General features: G+C 44.1%; 1 protein-coding gene across 1 annotated transcript in view; it reads right to left on the bottom strand.

Moving 5' to 3' along the window:
- The window catches only part of KIT (KIT proto-oncogene, receptor tyrosine kinase), a 68,071-nt gene that overhangs the window by 22,901 nt on the left and 32,862 nt on the right, over positions 1-12,308 (bottom strand). The window lies entirely within an intron of this gene.

Genomic DNA, 12,308 nt, shown 5'->3' on the forward strand with positions numbered 1-12,308 from the left:
AGAAATCACAGCACTGCTGTGTATAAAGATCAGTTTCTGAGCCCAAGGGAAGACAGCAGCAATAAATAGGATTTACAGACATTTATTCTAGCTGACTTTGAAAAAGCATTCAGAAGAATAGGTATACCAAGGAAAGAATTTTGACAAACTTTTCCAAAACATCCTGCAAGGATTTATTTAATGGAGGAGTTGGACAGCTCTATTAGGAATGGAAGCCAAAGCAGGTTGGAAAAATACATCTTGACATTCAGATTCATTTCAAATCCTGAGTTACATATAAAAAAATCAACCGGAAAGAACAAGTTTAACACAGTGGTAAGAGCAAAAGCTACAAGTCGGGAACTCTCCAGTCCAAATCTTAGCTCAATCATGAATTCAATGAGTGGCTTCAAATGAGTCTTGGGTTCCCGACTGCCCCGTAAATCTGGATATAAATTTGTCTATGTTATAGACCTGTTGTAAAGATTACTAAGAATGCAATCATAAATTGAGTTACACCTTTCTAAACTCAAGGAAATCAATGGGCTTAGAAGGGTGTCCCTCTGCTTAGGACTGCACTATTGTGTGCGTATGCAGGTAAAATTCTTGAGCATTATCACTAGGTATTATAAATATCTCTGTGTCTATTACAAACTCTGTATGTATGTGTGAGAGAGAGTCTGTAACAGCCACAGATATATTAGTACAGAGTATTAGTATTATTTTTGTATGGAGGCAAAGGCAGCTGTTTACAAAGCTCCAAAGGCTGTTTACCTTGTGAAACGGTGCATGTTAGATACTGGATTCTATCCGTATCCTTTGTTCTCCTCCACTGTCCTCAAAGAGATTGTGCTACAGGAACTGAAAATATTCACTTCTCTCTGGATCTGCATGTAGCATATCAGTTAAAACATCAAACCAGCCGAGCCCTCTGCAAAAATGCCAGGGCTGATTTGCAACATGACTCAACTGAGACGCGAGTCTGTTCACCTGCCGTTCAAGTGTCATTCGTCACTTGTAGCTTGGCTTTGAGTGTCGAATCCAGGGGCACGCATATCCTGGTCAGAGGACCGTCAGAGAAAAAAGCCCCAGGCTAGTTAAAAATTCTTTTATTTCTTTAACTTTCCAATGAACGTGCTTAATAACGCCCCCACCTTTTCTTCATAATATACTTTGACTGTCCACTAACTCTCACAGCTCATTTTTATGCAACTGCAGATTCAAAAGCTTTTCGGCAAACAGCTACACCTCGCAACCAACACCAAATACAACGAGCAGAGCAGTGAATAGTCCAGGCAGCCCCTTGGCGATAGCACAGAACTTTTAGTGGGTGCAGAATGGCGGGTACAATCTGGTTTCGTCACACTTTTTGTTGTTCCAAAAGCACCTCAGGCAAAGTAGGACTAGCAGGCACAAGCTTGGAACTGGGGTGAACTGAGCAAAGTTGGGAGACCAAGTTTAAACTCACACTCTGCTATGAAGCTCACTGGAATATGGTTCAGATTTCACTTCTGACCCTCCAACAGCACACAAAAGGAATGTGTGCTACCTGCAATCCTCCTGATACATGCGGTCACCATTATGTGCTTATTTTCTATATGCATGTTTCTCCCTTTTCAAACAAAATGGCAACTGTGAGCTAAGCTACAAGTGATGCCAGACGTGTTTTTAAATGTGTTGGGGACGCAAGTTTATCTGGGAACTGTAGTCGAAAACTGCATTATGTCTCTAGCACGGGGAGGTAAGGGAGCTTTTCAAAGAGTTTTCAAAGACAGAACTGTGCAGGATCGTTGGGGGAAGAGGAACTATGCAATTGTTTTCTTGTAATCTCAACAAAGAGATGAGCTACCAGTGCTACCAACCTCTTCCCTTCCCTTGTCTCCCTGTGCTAAGGTCAATGCTGTTTTCAACTACAGTTCCCAGGTAACACTGCATCCCCGACACATTAAACAACATGTATCTGGTATCACTTATAGCTTAGCTCTGAGTTTACTGGGAGGATCGCAGGTAGCATGTGCTCTCATTAAAGATGGTTGGAGCTCCAATACTGAACATTCAAATAGTACCTGGGTGATTCAGGGTCTCTCTTGAAAAAGTGGAGGAGAGGAAAACCTTCCATGTTGCCCTGTGCTCTTCAAAAGAAGGGCACAATAAAAATGTAATAGACAAACCACTTCTGTGTTGATGAGTGTCTTCTGTTAACTAGTCCCAAGGTGACCAAATGGTAGCTTGTGGGCCAGATTCACAATGCCCTTTCTCCTAGTCTGTGTTGACTAGAGGTGTACACCGGAAAAGTTTCGGTTTCAGTTTTGGACTCGAAGGTTCTGAACCAACTATGTGCTGTTATTAGTTTTTTCCCATTGGGGTGTGGCTGGCTTGGATCTAATTCACTTGGGTTTTTTTGGTTATCATGAGTTTGGTCTTCTCTCTCTCTCTCTCTCTCACACACACACACACACACACACACACACACACGAAGGTGCGTGTCACTGAGAATGTGTCACTATTGTGAGAATTGCTGCCTATGAATGAAATCTTCCAGGGCTTTTATCACACTATAGTGAGAAACTGGCAGGTAAAGGGGTAGCAGTGACATGAAAAACATGTTCTCTTTTTTCTTTTTCTACAGTACCAATAAACTTTTGCATCCTGCTGTTCCCTTTTGGTTTCATGTTTCCTTGTGTTTACTCCCAGGGAAGTGTCCTTAGAATTGCTGCCTACGACTGAAGTCTTCCAAAACTTTTATCAAGCCTGATTGATGGAACAGACCCCTTGCACCCCCCCCATGGCACTTTTCCTCCTAAGACCCTCCAAGCACCCTGATAGAAGTGGGGGAAACAGACCAGTACCTGGGAAGCACGACAAAACAAATGAAGATGCGTCCCAAACAGGTCTACTCAGATGTAATCCCCATGATAGTGCTAACTCCCAGGGAAGTGTCTTTTGAATTGCAGCCTAGGATTGAAGTCTGCACATTCCCCCTTCCAAACATTTCTAAATCTGATAGGTGAGGAGGGATCTTCCCTTGCGAGGACCTGATAGGCAGGGAGACAATGCCATTTCCTGGGCAGCGACAGGAAAAAAAGATGCACTCACGCGCATTGTGTATGTTTCCCCTTCCTGCTAACAGAGTTAATTAATAACGCACGGGCTCTCTCCCCTTGGGAGCTGATTGGTGGATGCCATTAAGGAAAACAAGATGCTGCCCAGAGAGGCGAGCCCAGTGCCTGCCTGCCTGCCACTACTGGTGTTGCAAAGTACAAAATGAAATACACAAACTTTGGGGCGGGAGGGACTCTTTACATGTTAGTTTCCCTGATTTGGTTCAGTGTTCTGGAACCTGCTTTAACTAATCAAAACAGCAATTTGGGTGTATTTCCAGCACGTTTTGTTTAGTTTTGCACACCTTGAGTGATGACCCTACCAAATGTTAATCAGTGTGTGATCAAGCTCCTATCCACTGTTTCACGCAAAAAGAAAAAAAAATTCAGGGGGTTATCTCAGATCAAGATATCCCACATTTTAATGCTAATCTCTGTTTGGATTTTATATGAAATGCGCTGATCATGCCAGAGTGGATTCTTTTTGCATTTGTGAAATATTTACTGTCACCTGATACCACATTTATTCCTAAAACCTGGCTAAGGGGTAGATTAGTTTGTGTGAAAATACCCTTCCACAGAATAGTGAGCAAAAATGGGGGGGGAGGCAATCCCTGGAGGTTTTTCCACCTGTTTTGAGAATCCTGCTTCAATGAAACAAAATTTAGAACGTATATGCTTGTATCATCTCCAGGACTAAGTTAATTTCACTCTCTTTTACAATCTCCTTATGCTCTGGAGAAAAACACAGCGAAAGGATTTTTTAAAAGCAAAGTGGAAGGAAATAAGAAACGACACGCTTGTATTGCTAAGAGTGAACTGCTGTTGTAGAATGTATTTGAATTGGCAGGACTACTGCAACATGCTTGTAAGAGTGGGTCTTTATCGGACCCAAGGCACTGATCAGGCTTTGAAGAAGCACCAACTGAAAAAAAAATGGAGGTGCCCTGTTGCATGCAGTTTTGTGCAACATTTCTCCACCACCCTGGTTGGCCATAGGGACTAGCAGCTGTGACACATTAGATATCACATGAATTGAGGGCATCTGAGTTCTCAAGTCAATCCCATAGGACTAAACTGATTTAAACCCAAGTATGCTTAACTTTGGAACCAGGTTTAATAAGTTAAAATGCCAATATTTATTTATTTACAGACTTTCTCCCCAACGGGGATTCGAAGCAGCTCTCCTCGCCTCCATTTTAATCTTGCAACAATTCAGGGAGGTGAACTGAGAGTATGTGACTGGTCTAAGGTCACCCAGCAAGCTTCCAGGGGAGAGCGGAGATTTGAACCTGGAGCTCCCAGCAGGACACTTCACCACACAGGCTTAAGGCAGATTTTATACATCATGTCCAACAGTGCATTTTTATCCACTGCCTATCAGCCAAGTTTTTCATTCACAAGGTAATCCTAATTGATGCGTGTTTTTAGATGTACATTTTCTCCCACTCATCAGGTTCTACCAAATACCTACACACTATTTCCTGTTATTTGAAACACCGTATTTAACTTTCCAATGCTACAGTACAAAAAAAGCAGTCGCAGCCATTCTCTGAGACACCTTATGTAATGATTGAGGGCCAAGCGCAGGCAGTTCTGTTTATAGAACTGTCACTGAAGTTAATAGGAGTTTTGCATATATATTCCCAGGATACCATTTCTAATATTTACTCATTGGGCAGCAGGTACCTAAATCATATAATGGAGCCAGAAGGCTTCTTACAAGGAAAAGTCATCCTTAACTTAGAATAGAATTTTTGCATGTTGCATTCAAATCGCTTGCTGAACAATCACTGGTCCTGGGATAAAAGCAGAGAGTCAAGAGTGGTTTATCAAGAGAAGACTCCTGCAGCTCACTGACTGATTGCCTGAATGTGGAAATAAATCAGAGGCTGAAGTGAGCTCAGAGGCTGTCATTCCAGATCAATAGGTTGGGTAGAAAAACACACCTTTGTCTGGAAGTGGAATGAAGAAGGAATCCATGTTGCGGTTGGATGTACACGCTAGTTCAAGAAGTAAAACCGCACGATTCACGGCAGCATATTAGGACCGAGGTGTCAGGTCCAGTAATACTGGGTACTTTCCCAGCCTAATGGCCATCATTTCCCCACATAACATATTCCCTAAGATACTCAATCCATTATGACAAAACCAACAAAAAGCACCTGAGTTGTGGGACCACCTCTCCCCTACGCTCTGCCATGTCACCTTTGCTCATCTGAACAGGGCCTTCTGCAGGTGCCACCTTGAAAGTGAGCAGGATCAACAACTGCCTGTACACGCACATTCTCTGCTGTGACCCCCACCTCGTGAGATGGCCTGCCTGAGGAGGTCGGGAAGGCTCCCGCTCTCTTGGCCTCCAGCAAACTATGCAAAACTGAATTAGTCAGGGGGGCTTTTTTAACATTGGGAATTAGGGCTGTACTCTAACAAAATGGCTCAGAACGATGCAGAACGAATGGGGAATACCAGTGTGTATAGTACTTACTGTCTGTTGCTGTAAGTATGCTCCTACTACATAATTTCTACACTGTTTAACATAAAAACATAGAACTGGAAGGTACCCCGAGGGTCAGCTAGTCCAACCCCCTGCACAATGCAGGAAATTCAGTTATCTCCCCCTCACCTCCCCCACAGACCCCTGCTCTATGCCCAGAAGGCAGCAAAAAAACCATCCAGGACCTCTGGCCAATCTGGCCTGGAGGAAAATTCATTCCTGACTCCGAAGTGGCAGTTGGCATGACCCTGGGCATGTAAGAAAGGGCCACGAGAGCCTAGCACTGGCTCATCCTTTGATGCACTCCCTCTCCCTATCTGCATACATTGATACTGAGTCACAGAGTCATCATTACTGTCAGGTGGCCATCTAGCCTCTTCTTAAACACCTCCAAGGAAGGAGAACTCACCATCTCTCAAGGAAGCCTGTTCCACTGAGGAACTGCTCTGGCAGGAAGTTCTTCTAATGTTTAGCCAAACACTCTTTTGCTTTAATTTTAACCTGTTGTTTCTGGTCTGACCCTCTGCAACACCAGAAAACAAATCCGCTCCATCCTCTATGTGATAGCCCATTAAATACTTGAAGAGGGCTTTCGTATCATCTCAGCTGCTTCCTCTCTAGGCTAAACATACCCAGCTCTTTCAACCTTTCCTCATAGGACTTGATCTCCAGACCCCTCACCATCTTTGTTGCCCTCCTTTGGACACGTTCCAGCTTGTCAGCATCCTTCTTAAACTGTGGTGCCCAAAACTGAACATGGAACTCCAAGTGAGGTCTAACTAGAGCGGAGGAAAGCACTGCCATAATTTTGCATGATCTGGACACTATACTTCTGTTGATACAGCCTAAAATCACATTTGCCTTTTTAGCTACAGCATCACACTACTGACTCATCTTTGTATGATCTACTAAGACCCCTAGATCCTTTTCACATGTATAACTGCCAAGAGAAGTCTCTCCCATTTCATTAACTATGCCTTTGATTTTCCCTACCTAAATGTAGAACTTTACATTTATCTCTGTTGAAAGTCATTTTGTTAGTTTTAGTCATTTTCCAGCCTATCAAGATGCTACTGAATTTGCAACTCCTCCCAATTTAGTAATCTGCAAGTTTAATGAGCATCCTCTCTATTCATTTATCCAAGTCATTTATAAAGATGTTGAACAACATAAGGGCCAGGACAGATTCCTGAGGCACTCCACTTGCCACTCTTCTCTAAGCGGACGAGGAACCATTTATAGTGGCTCTTTGGGTGTGATTTGTTAATGAGTTACAAGTCCACCTAACAGTGATAGGAACCAAACCACATTTTACCATCTCATCAACAAGAATATCATGTGGAGCCTTATCAAAAGCCTTACTGCAATCAAGATAAACTGTGCAAAGCATACCAAAGCAGTAACTCTCTCAAAAAAGAAGGTAAGGTTAGTCTGTCATGTCAGACTCGTTCTTGAGGAACCCGTGCTGGGTCTTGGTAATCCCAACTGTCTTTTCTAAATGCTCAAGGACAGACAGTTTGACAATTTGTTCCAAAACCTGTTCAGGTATGGACATCAAGTAACAGGTTGATAGCTGTCTGGATCCTCCTTTTCCCTCTTCTTGAAGATTTGCCCACCTCCAATCTTCTGGCACCTCACCTGTTCTCCAGGTGTTCTCCAAGAACTCTCAAAGATGATAGAAAGAAGCTCTTCAATTAAATCAACATGTTCCTTTAGTACCCTAGCATGTAATTCATCTAGCCCTGAGGACTTGATTTCATTTAAAGAAGCTAGGTGTTTATGTACCTCCCCTATGTCTACCCTATTCTCTTCCTTCCTCGTGTATTCTGTTTTGGGCAGGTTGAACACAGTTCCCCTTACAAGAGTAGACAGATGCAAAACAGGTACTGAGCGGTTCTGCCCTCTTTATCGCCTATTAAAATTGAGCAGCCCGAATCTATCAGAGCTTGCCGTTAGTTATGCCGTTTGGTCTGGCCGGGGCCCCTTTGGTTTTCATGTCCATGATCAATGAAGTATTACATGAATTTTTATACAAAGGAGTTGTGGTGTACTTGGATGATGTCTTAATCTATTCAGAATCTGAAGAGGAACACGTGGACCTTGTAAAAAGAGTTCTGACCACACTAATGTGTAACAAACTGCCCATCAAACTATCTAAATGTGAGTTCCACAAAACAGAACTCACTTATTTGGGCTACTGCATCTCCAAAGATGGCCTAAAAATGGAGTCGGTTAGGCAAGAACATACATGAGAGCATTCTGAACCTGACACAGTGGGCCTATTACTTCCTTATTCTTTTTCTTTCTTCAAATATTACCAACCCTTTTTTGTTGTATTTAGCATCTCTCGCTAGCCTAAGCTCATACTGAGCTTTAGCCTTTCTAACACTATCTTTCTTCAAATATTACCAACCCTTTTTTGTTGTATTTAGCATCTCTCGCTAGCCTAAGCTCATACTGAGCTTTAGCCTTTCTAACACTATCTTTCTAACACTATCTGGCACTTCGTTTATATTCATCCTTGGTTTATACAGCCCTCCTATTTCTTATATGTATCTTTTTAAATTTTCCTATCTTTAGAAAGCTGTTGATGGACCCACCCTGGCTTCTTTAGGTTCCTCCCATTTTTCCTCCTCATTGGAATTGTGATTGTATCTTCAATATATTTTTAAGAAACCTCACACATCTTGAACTCCCTTCTTCATGAGTATTTCTGACCATGGGATTCTACCCAGCATAACTCTGAGCTTGTTAAAATTAGCTTTTCTAAAATCTAACCTATACGTCTGACTACGTTTAGCTTTTCCCTTACCCAAGATCTTAAACTCCAAAATTACATAGTCACTCACTACTGCCCAAGGTGCTCACTACTTTCACCTCATTAACTGTTGGTGAGAATCAAGTCGAAGAGAGCAGATCTCGCTGTTTCCTTCTCCACTATCTGGAATGTGAAACAGTCAGCAAGACAAGTCAGGAATTTATTAGACCTTATGATTTTTTTTGGCAGAGTTTGACTTCTGCCAGATATCAGGGTAATTGAAGTCTCCCATGACCACTATGTCCTGTCACTTTGAAAATTTTGTAATCTTGTCTCGGAGAATATCATCCAAGCCATCTTCCTAGCTTGATGATCTGTAGCAGACCCCCACCAGAATATCAATATTATTTCTTCCTCCTTTTATTTTTACCCAGAGGCTCGCAACTGACCTCCCATGCTCAGATTCATGTATTGCCTCACAAGTATATAAATCCTTGACATATAATGCGACTCCTCCCCTCTTCTTTATTGGTGTATTCCTTTAAACAAGTTCTATCTCCCAATACTAATACTCCAACTGTTGGTCTCATCCCATCGAGTTTCAGTAATGTCTATTAGGTCAGAGTTTCTTTCTTGTATTAAGACTTCAAGTTCCTCTGGTTTGTTTCCTGTACTCTGTGTATTAGTATAGAGACACTGGAATCCGTGGTTTATATGCCCAAAGTGCTTCGTATTTATCCTTTCCTGCAAATTAAAGGGTCCCTGTAAACTGCCTCAAGCACTAAGTATGGTGGAAAGGAGGAATATAAGATAAATCAATAAATAATATGCCCCTCCCTGCTCATCGTTAGTCCTCTTATCACCAGTAACTGGTATCATACTAGTTTTGAAGATTTTGTCTCCCTCCCACACAGGATTTAGTTTAAAGCCCTCTTTACCAGCCCTCTTGCCAAAGACATTTTTCCTAGTTTGTGAGGGGCAAACCATCTCCCGACAGAAGTGCTTCATCCTGAAAGCAGAGTCCATGGTCCAGGAAACCAAACCTCTCCTGACGACACCATCTGCGTAATGTCAGGGTTGAAGTGTATGTATGTAACTGAAGAGACTCCATATTAATTCTTTCAGTATTCTAAGTGCTTTGTTCCCAGGTGCCAAGATGTTCCCAGCAGCTATCTCACGGAAGAGGATTGTTTTGGCTATCGCTTCTCCAGCCTTGGGAAACTTTCGCTTTCTCAGCTTCAAAGGGATTGTTTTGAGAACTATGGGGGGAGGTTGGGCCTGCTGGGTTCTGATACTTTGTAACTCATGCTTTGCCTGTCATTCGTAACAATACACGTGTACCAGCCTGGATACTGTATCTAGGCCCGTGGACTATAATGAATTCTTTCTTCAGTAAACTTTTGAAAACAACGGGCTTTTGTCCGATTGCAGAAGGTAGTCTGGAGTAAAGACATTATCTAGCCACAGTTCTGACACGTAACTGGTTATTTATGTCCAGTATTCTGCTCTCTCTTCCTAAGCCACGGCCCTCAACAGGAAAAAAGCAACGAAATTACCACCTGTGCTCCCAGCTCCTTCAGCTTTTTACCCAGAGCCCCATAGTCTCTTTTAGTATGTGCTGGACTGTACCAGGCAGTATCATTTGTTCCCACGTGGATGAGCAAAAAGGAGTAATAATCTGTGGGCCTGATGAGTCTTTCCAGCCTTTCTGTCACATCCCGGGTGCATGCCCTGGCAGACAACGTAGCTCTCGAGATGACAGGTCTGCTTGGCGCACTGTAGCCTCTAGCCCTCCCAGTAGGGAATCCCCAGTCCCCACCACACGTCTCCTAACGTGGGGGGCACAAGCACAAGCCCTCTCATCCAAGGGGCCTGTGGAACTTCCTCTTTACACTGTGGAACCTTGGGCAGCCGTCCTTGTTGCAGGAGTCCAGACAGAGCCAGCGTCTGTGGGGATGACCTGGAACTCTTTGCTCAGCAATAAAGGCTCCGAATGTCTCCTGGTTTTCCTGCTCCTGTGGGTCACGTTCTTCCACTTGCCCTCTCCCTGTATTTGGTGCTCTTCCTTTTCCTGAGATACCTTCTCCTGTTGCCCTCCTGAGAGTGCTTCATGTAGTCTTTTGAAGAACTCTTCACCTTCTCTGATGAGCTGGAGTGTGGATAGGCATGCCTCAAGCCCATGTGTCTTCTCCTCCGGTAGAGCTACCAGCTTAAACTTGCTACAGGTGTAATTTCCATTGCCCTCTGGTTAGAAGACAAACATGGCACAGAATTTGAAGGTCACTGCTTCAGCTCCCTCATCGGTCATATTGCTTCGATTCACATAGGAAGTGGACCAGTCTTTCCTGCAGTCCACTCAAACTCCCCCGCCAAACTCACACATAAAACTCCCAGTTTGTTCCTCTGATAACTTGTTCTAGATTGCAAACTCACTAGATGTGTGAGGGTATTTATACAGCTGTGAACTGCAGACCCCTCCCCAACTAAAGACAGGTGACTTAATAATATAATAACATTCTATTTATATACCGCCCTTACGGACAACTTAATACCGCACTCAGAGCAGTTTACAAAGCATGTTATTATTATCCTCACAACAATCCCCCTGTGAGGTGAGTGGGGCTGAGAGAGCTCTGAGAGCTGTGACTGACTCAACATTACCCAGCTGACTTCAAGTAGAGGAGTGGGGAATCAAACCTGGCTCTCAAAATTAACAACAACAACAACCAGGGCTTTTGGCCATTCTGGGCCCAATTCAGGCCCAAAATGGCCAGGATCAGGCTTGTAACAGCTAGGATAGGGCCTCTGCCGAGCAGGGGAACACTTCCTCACCCAGCAGTGGCCCAATCCTGGCCATTTCGGGCCCGATCCTGGACATTTTGGCCCAATTTGGGCCCTATACAGCCAGGATTGGGCTGTTGCCGGATGGGGGAAGGCTCTCCCATGGATTCAGGCCCGATCCAGGCCATTTTGGCCCAAAATGGCCCATATCCAGCCACTGCTGGGTGGGGGAGTGCTCCCCTGCTTCACAGCGGCCTGTTCTGGGCTGATTCAGGCCTGATCTGGGCCACACTGGGCCCCCCTTGGAGCACAGGAGCACTCCTGGGGCAGCCATGGCCTGTGTGATGATGTCACTTCCCAGAAGTGTCATCATCACACATTCCCGGGAGCGTGCACACGTGTGCATGCATGCGCACACACACTATGCATGCACACATGTAATGAGAGGCTCCAGGAGTTGCCTCAGTTGAGAGTTCTCCCACCTCTTTCCCCAGAAAAAAGCCCTGATAATAATAACTGTGCTTATATACCGCTCTTCTAGACAGATTAGTGCCCCACCCAGAGCAGTCAACGTCATTATTATCCCCACAATGCAGCTGGGGAGCTGGGGCTGAGAGGAGTGGCTTACTCAAGGCTACATGCAGAGCTCATGGCAGTAGTGGGATTCGAACCAGCAGATTGCTGATTCACAGCCAAACCACTTAATCACTGCGCTACAGCAGCTCTCTATTATAATTAATTAGAGTCCTGCCACACACAACCACTACACCAAACTGGCTCTCAATAATAACATCTGATTTATATACTGCACTTAACCACTACACCAGCAGTCACAGGGAAAAAAGGAGGGAAAACACACACGAGCCAACACAAGCCTTTGCTCACTCAAGTAAGAACCTAGCAGCCACAGGTAAAAGGAGGACAAGCAGCCAAGCAGCCCAACAGCCCAGGCATAAGCTGCACTCCTGCCCTCACCACCCGTTTGCTCCCACACTAAACTCTAGTTGCTGCTTCAGATCACGAGTTCACTGGCCATGTGAGGCTATCTGTACAGCTGTGAACTGCAGACCCCGCCCCCAACTCAAGTCAGGTGATTCACCTAACGCAGCAGTCAGGTGGCTCAGCAGCCACAGGAAAAATACGAATGTCTTGTCTCAACTTTTTTTCAGCTGTTTTCAAATTCTGCAAACCA

Source organism: Eublepharis macularius, chromosome 10, assembly GCF_028583425.1.
Source record: "Eublepharis macularius isolate TG4126 chromosome 10, MPM_Emac_v1.0, whole genome shotgun sequence".
Classification (NCBI taxonomy): domain Eukaryota; kingdom Metazoa; phylum Chordata; class Lepidosauria; order Squamata; family Eublepharidae; genus Eublepharis; species Eublepharis macularius.